We start from the raw sequence: 7,881 nt of genomic DNA on the forward strand, positions 1-7,881 counted from the left end.
AAATAAATTTCATTAAAAGCCACTCAGGAGGGCTGGGCTGTAGCTCAGAGGCAGAGTGCTTGCCTTGCATGTGTGAGGCACTGGGTTCAATCCTCAGCACCACATAAAAATAAACAAATTAAATAAAGCCATGCTGTCCATCTACAACTACAAAAAACAATTTTTAAATCCACTCAGGAAATACATGAAATTAGACATCAATAGTTTTTAAATTTATAACTTCTATCTTCATGTTTTACTCATTTTTATTCCTTGCTGTTTCATGTGAAAAAACACAGACACACATGCATTTTTTAAATAGGTGTATAGCACATCGTTGGTATTAAAATTTCATGAGAAAAATATTTTAATGACTCTCTAGTGGGGAGAGGATGATAATAAAAATAGAGTTGTAAAGCACTGCTCTAGGTGATCTTACTTTTTTTCTGAGTGAAATAAACATGGTCTGCTTTTCACTATGTACTACAGTCACAGTAACATTCTTTGTTCTCAAAAGCAACAAGTTTTTTTTGTACCTCAAAGTCTTTGCACTAGAATTATTTCTTAATCCCAGAGATTATTATAACCTTTCATAACTGGTAGATTTCAAGTCTTGCCTCAAATGTCACCTATTCAAAGATTTCTCTCCCTCTAATCTATAACCCTGGTTTTCTTCCACATAGTACTTATCACTATGTGAACCTGTTTGTAGTAAAGATTATTTCTTTATTTTCTGTTTTACTCAGCTAGAATATAAACTCTGAATGTAGGAACACTCTCTGTCTCATTCATTTTGTTACCTTAGTACCTAGAAAAGAATCTAGAATATAAGAGGTACTCAATTAATATTTGATAAATAAATAAATGATTGCATGAAAACTTTATATTTTCAAATAAATGTTTATAGATCCATTTTGAACTTTTTATTTCTGTATTTGCCAGAGGTTTTGTTTCCAGTTGTTTAGTATTTTTTCATAAAGCTTAGTTTTGGACATATCTCCTACTAATCTGTTTTCTACTTCATCAGTCTCTGCAAATATTAGTTATTTTATTTAATATACCTAGGTGTCTGTAATAACAATTTCTTGTTCATTTTTAATGAAAATAGTCATTACTGTAAATTTGTCTTTGAGTAGAGTGCTGGCTGTAATCAACACAGTTTAACATGTTGTATTTTTATTGCTGTCATTTTTCAAATTTTCTGGGTTTTTAATTCTTTTTTTGATCCAAGAGCTTTTTAGACGTGTGCTAAAAATATATGAATATTGGGTGGGGGACCAGACAAAGAAACACATATATATTCTTAAATGAAAGACAGTCCACTTCAATTTATAAAGATATTTTATGTCAGCACAGATAGCTTTGAGAAGGATGAATGTAGCAGAATTGGGTGAATACAGGGATATCTACCATGTAAGCTAAATAAGCAACATCAACCTTGTAATCAATGAAGTGAAAAGTGTCAAAATTGGATTTAATTCATCTTTTTAGCTGCAGCATGTTTTTTTAATTTGTTCTTTTAAAAAATATGGAATACTTCACAAATTTGTGTGTCATCCTTCTCTGTATCATTCCAATTTTAGTATATGTGCGCTGAAGCAAGCATTGCAACATTGTTTGTAATAGCAAGATAAATAGAAAAAGCTCTGAATAGCTATCAATAGAATACTTGAATATATTGTGTTATATGTAGAATATATTATGTAACTACAAAAAGAATGTTTTAGAGCTATAAGATTGACTTGTTGCAAATGTGTATAACGATCCCACTTATGTTCAAAAGTGAAAAAGACTTCTAAAATCATATATTTATGTTTATATTTATTTATTATTTTTTAATATCATAGAAGACGGTTTAGAAAAATACATACCAGGAACTTAATATTGGTTAAGTGTGAAAGTCTTGGGAAGTTGCAAAGAGAAAAAGGAAAAGGAATAGAAGAAGATTATTTGTCTATTTTTTTCATCATACATATTTTACTGTTGTGAAATTTATAGTAGCCATATACAGTGGCACAAGCCTGTAAACCCAGCTACTCAGAAGACAGGAGAATCCCAAGTTCAAGATCAGATTGGGCAAGTTACTGAAACTCTGTCTCAAAATAAAAAATAAAAAGGGCTGGAGATGTAACAAAGTGGTAAAACATTTGCCTAGCAAGTGTGAGGCCCTGGATTCAACCCCCAGTACCACAAAAAAATTGCATAAATAAATAAAAATGTAAAAATGAATATTAAAGTAAGCTGTATTAACTTTTGATAATTGGTAAAACAAATCTAATTAATACATAAATTTTGTAAATGAATGATTAGAATTTAATTTTTTTCTCATGAGAATAAATATCAGGGTAATTTCTTTTTCTATGACATAAATCTAAAGTATATAGAAAACATAGTTGAAGTGGAGAGAGACTGTTGTCAGGATGCTTACTTCTTCCTCTGAAGGAAATATAAGAAGCTCAACATTTGTTGACAACATTTGTTTAAGGAGTTATTTGCTAATCTTATTGCATTTTTCCTCATAGATTAAAATTGTTTCCTCATGCTTGTTTTTCAGCTAACTCTTTATACCTCATCTACAATGGAACGTGGAATTGTTTTATGCCTTAAGGCAATGCTCCATGTCCTGACCTTGTGAATCTCTGAGAATGTTTTGTTCTGTATAACTTAAAGGTCTAATGGTATGATCTGGAAATACTGTGCCTTTTCAGTCTGGAGATACTTCACCATTTAAGATGCTTCCAACTCCAGGTAACAGAAAACCCAGACTATAACTACTTTAACTATAAAGAAACCTGTTACCTCATAACTAGGAGTCAGAAGTAGAACTCCAGAAATACTATAAGCAGCAGCTAAATGATATGATCAAAGGTCTCAAAGTATTCCTATTCTCTCCTCAGCCATTTTCATTATGTAAGTTTTTTCTCAGGCTGGTTACAGTAATTCCAGAGGAAAACGACATATATACTGTCTTTATAAACAGGAAAAGTAAACAAAATTTCCTGTTGGCTCTTTCTTAGAAATAAATTTTTTCTCAGAAGTCCTCCAGCAGACATTTTTCATAAGTCATGTTTAATTGGCAAGTATTAGATCACATGCCTGATGCTTAACCAATCACTTGTGGGGGAAGTAACATCACCATAATTAGCTTGGAAAAACCTTGGAGTGGAAGAAATATTGGGAAATCAGAGTCAAGACCACCTGTAGTAAAAAATTTCATTAATACGGTTTCCCACTTTTGCTTAGCTTGGCTCCATTCTCTTCTCTGTGATGCTTTCAATTTCAGTCTCCAGAAGATGGTAAAGGTGAATAGAGCAGGGCCTCATATCTTTTCAGGTTCACTCACATCAATAGAAAAGATCATCTGTCTCATGCAGTGTTCATGCAAAATATCATCGTGCCTCAGTGCCTCTAAGTCGGGTGCTTCTTTTTAAACCAATCAGGCTAACAGTAATGCTGTGGTCTAACAGGTCAGGCCTAGTTTGTTTCTCAGAGGAAAATTGTGACACTATTTAATGAAATATGATTGGATGCTACAATACAAAGTGACATCTATTACAATTCACACATTTTGCAGCTCAGCATCTATATAAATTTTTCTTGCCATATATACAATTTAAAAATGTCTCCAGTGTTTACTTTTATCAACTGTTGATATAATACAAATTGTTACCGACTCTTTGGGAAATATCCTTGCAAGAATAACTGCTATTTTTTAAACTTTCAGAGCAACAGATTAATTAGACTGTTGTTAACTTTAAATAAATTCAATATTATAGTGTGTGCCAGTGAACATACCATAACATATCCAACATACTGTTGATGGAAATTTGGATGATTTTTCAGTTTGAAGGTATTGCAAGTAGTTGAAGAAGCTTTTTTAAAAAACTTTATACCACTTTCTTAAAGCATGATTGACATATGAAAAGTTTTCATTCCACAAAGTTACTAAAAAGTCACTGTATACAACGTGATGATAGACACATATTTTATCATGAACAATGGTGTTTGGAATGTTAGTACTAGGAGACTAAACAATTCAAAATTGTTTTCCTTTTATGAAAACTATTGAATATGGACAAAACTATTTTTTTAATTTTAACTAAGCTTTTATTTTTTATTCCTCTAACTTTATTACATGGGATTATTACTTCATGATCTATACACACATTCATATTAGTATGTACTTCATTAATCTTTCACTTCATGAATTCTGATCATCTTTTGTTTCTCATAAAACATTTCAAATGTATCTCAAAATTTCAACTGACTTGTTGAATATTACATATTTTACTATAATGCTGTGGACAAAACTAACAAAGGGTGTATATTCATAAGAGAACACAAAACATCTACATTAATTTTCTTTCAGTAGACATTAAAGGTACTTCTTGAAAGCAGAGTCAATTTTACAGAGTAAGAAAAGGAAATTTCGACAGAGTCTCTGGAAAGTGTCCTAGTACCATTTAGAAATCAGAGAGACTTTCTAATTGCTCTGTCCATGTGTTAGGTAATCCTTGATTTAAAAGAGCAAATAAGCAGTTTGAGAACATTTCAACAGTGCAATAATTTTTCGATATCAGGGTTTATTTTCTGTGTTCAGTCATTTTTTGCAAGAAGTGGAGATCAATAGAATGTTTTAAGTAGTCAAACTACAGAAATATTCCTTAATTAGGGTGAGGAAAACTACAAGAAAGTAGTGCCTCCTTAAAAATATTTTAAAATCATAGATTTAGGACTAGGGTACTTATTTTAGTGATACTCATATAAACTAAAAATAAAAATTAAATTATAAGTAGTTTTAAAAGAATTACTTAATAAATTTATTTAATAAATAATTATTTAAACCAGAATTTCTAGAACCCATAGTAAATTGTATTATAGAAGTAAAACATATGTAATTGTTTTTTCTAGCTTCATGAACCTTAAAAAATATATGAATAAATGCAAAAATATTCTTACTGACATTTTCTTTTTTTAATTGAATTTATTTTTTAAATACACAACAGTGGAATGCATTACAATTCTTATTACACATAGAGAGTACAATTTTTCATATCTTTGTATGTTCATGCCAATTCATGTCTTTATACATGTACTTTGTTTTTTTTTTTGCATTACAATTCTTATTACACATATACATACCACCATTTTTCATATCTCTGTTTGTATATAAAGTACGTTGACACCCAATTCATGTCTTCAAACATGTACTTTGGATAATGATGTCCATCACATTCCACCATCCTTGCTAATCCCCTGTCTCCTCCCTTTTTCTCCCACCCCTCTTCCCTATCTAGAATTCATCTATTCCTCCCATGCTCCCCGTTCCTACCCCACTAAACGATTCAAAATAGTTTTCCTTTTATAAAAACTATTGAATATGGACAAAAATATTTTTTCAAAAACTCTTAAAACAATCTGCTCAAAGGCATCTAGAAATCAAAAACATGGGAAATAATAATTCAGATAAGATAGAGGAAAACAAGTCTAAGTGATGAACAGGGAATGTAGTGGATGATCCTTCAACCCTGGAAAAGTTTACCCATTCTAGAGGGAACTGGTAAAAGACTTAGAAGCAAGGATTTTGACTGCTTTTTATACCTACTGATACAGTAATTGCAGTATAAGGCTTTGGTAAACCCCTTTCACTTTTTGTTAGGATTCAACAGTAGTATCCCCTGAGTAAAAGTTAACCAGTACTAAACAAAATCTTACAGGATAAACAGTATATCACCCAATTGTTTGCAATAAAAATGACATGAATATTCATTTTCATTAGCACTAGATGTGACCCTCTTTTCTTATACCCCATGAAACTAAGTAATATTTTAAATTATTTCATACTTTAGCTGTTGAAACAAAATTATTATTGATCTTATTTTCCATTTTAGGAATTATTTTATTGGCTTAAGCCTAGATGTTTTCTTAATAGACAACCTTTCCTCTGATTCGGATGCTATAAATAATTATTAAACATTCATATGATTACATGGTTTGGGGTTACTTTTCTTGTGTTCTGTTTTATCTTGCTGCATTTTACATTTAAATAAATCAAATATTAAGGTGGGCCCTGCCGCCCTTGAGGTAGGCACAAATTTAGTATTCTCATTTTCCCTATTTAAAGACTCATTCCAACATTTCTTGAAGAACATCCAGTCTTTCTCCACTGATTTATAAAACTTTCATTTTTCCCTATTCTCATAGTTATTTTTCCAAAAGCTTTCCATTACTATAAATAGATCTGATTAGTAGTTACTGTGAAAATACTCTCTCAAGTCAAGTAATGGAAGAAAAACCAAATTTTAGATCACAGTAAATTTCAGTTTAATGGATCCAAGACAATAAAACAGGTAATAGATAATAAATATTTGTAAAGTGAAAACAAAAGAATAGTTTTTAAAATATCTAACATCCAGAGATAATGCTTATTAAATGTGGAAAAGGATGTGGCATGAAAATTTACAAACAAAATAATCCCAGTTTTGAAAAAGCTTAAGAAAAAGGAAACAGAAATAATGAATATTAATATACTGTGAGTTAAGAGAATGAGAGTTAGGATTTATGTTGATTATGTTATTCTTCGAATCAGTTTCCTGAAATTAAACATTGCTCACTTTATGCATGCAATTACTTTTCAGTATAAGAGGAAAAGATACAAAATTCCTCAAGAGTAAAGGCAAGGAAAGTTCAGTCGGGAAAAATTATGTACAGGCTACTCCAAAATGTCAGAATAAGCACTAGCTCATTTCTCTCCTCCAACCCGTTTTAAACAACAGGAAAGTTAAATTCTTGTATAAAGAATAACTTCAAAAGGGTACTGGGAAAAAAGAAAAGAGGGGAATTCCTGGAAGATGAAAAGCAGATGGGGAATGGACACGGATATAGTGGAAGAAGAGGTGGCAATAAGAACCAAGGGCTTTGAAATGGGAGGCTAGGAAGACCAGACAGTAGAAGGAAGGTTCAGGACTCAGAACCTCAAGCTTTGGCTAAGAGGTGGAGCCCAGGCTAATTGCTCCCCTCTGGACACTAGGCAACCTCGGGCTTAGGAGCTGCGGTGGGGGTGGGAGTGTTTGGCAGGAAGGGGAGGCCTCTCTCCTGGCAGGAAGCTGCGCTACGGAAAGAGGGAGGAGACTGCGGCGGCGGCCGCGGCAGCAGCTGGTGGAAGCCCAAGGTGGCAGAGGGGCCGCCACCACCAAGGGGAAGGCAGAGGGCCCACGAACCCAGCACCAGAAACGCCGCCGCCCTCTTCGCCTGCCCCGCCGCCCTCGTAATACTCTCTTCGCCTGCGGATCCTCCCCTCGCAGCTCTGGCAAGCACTCACTCGACTGGTCGCCCGCGGATCCTCCTTCTCCACGGGCTCTTAGCAGAGGCAGCAGCGAGGTGTCCGATTTGGGCACGTGAGGCCCGCGATCTCCGGCGGTGGACGCCAGGCAGGGCAAGGCCATTGGTGGGCGCCAGAAAGGAGGGAGGGGGATGGGATGGAATCTTGCAGGAGATAAGGGTAGAGGTGGGCGCCAGGCTGGCGTGGGGGAGTGTGCGGTGGGCAACAGGAAAAAGGGGGTGGGTGCCTTAAGAGCCAAGCAAGGATTTGGAAGTGAGCACGGGAAAGCAAGGAAGGTGGATACAAGGGAAGCGGCTAGGATAGGCAGGGGGGCGTGTGGCCAGCAGTCTGGGGCGCTCAGTGCAGGCGGGCACTGGGTGCCAGACAAGGTAGTGGAAAGACAGACGCTTTGCAGGGGATCTGGAGTGGGCACCAGTGGCAGGTGGGGGCGGGGGAACTGGGCGCTGAACCAGGAGGAGGTAGCCCTTTCCCTTCTGCAGAGTTCCTAATCCCAGGCAGCACTCCAGCCACTCCAGCCCTTCCCCTCAGCCTAAAGGAACCTCAGAGAGAGAGAGAGAGAG

General features: G+C 35.0%; 1 pseudogene; it reads right to left on the reverse strand.

Annotated features, from left to right (window-relative positions):
- Positions 1 to 1,501: 1,501 nt before the first annotated feature.
- LOC125614258 lies at positions 1,502 to 1,583 on the reverse strand (annotated as a pseudogene).
- Between the last annotated feature and the right edge of the window lie 6,298 nt (positions 1,584 to 7,881).

Source organism: Marmota marmota, unplaced genomic scaffold (genome assembly GCF_001458135.2).
Source record: "Marmota marmota marmota unplaced genomic scaffold, marMar, whole genome shotgun sequence".
In the NCBI taxonomy this organism is placed as follows: Eukaryota; Metazoa; Chordata; class Mammalia; order Rodentia; family Sciuridae; genus Marmota; species Marmota marmota.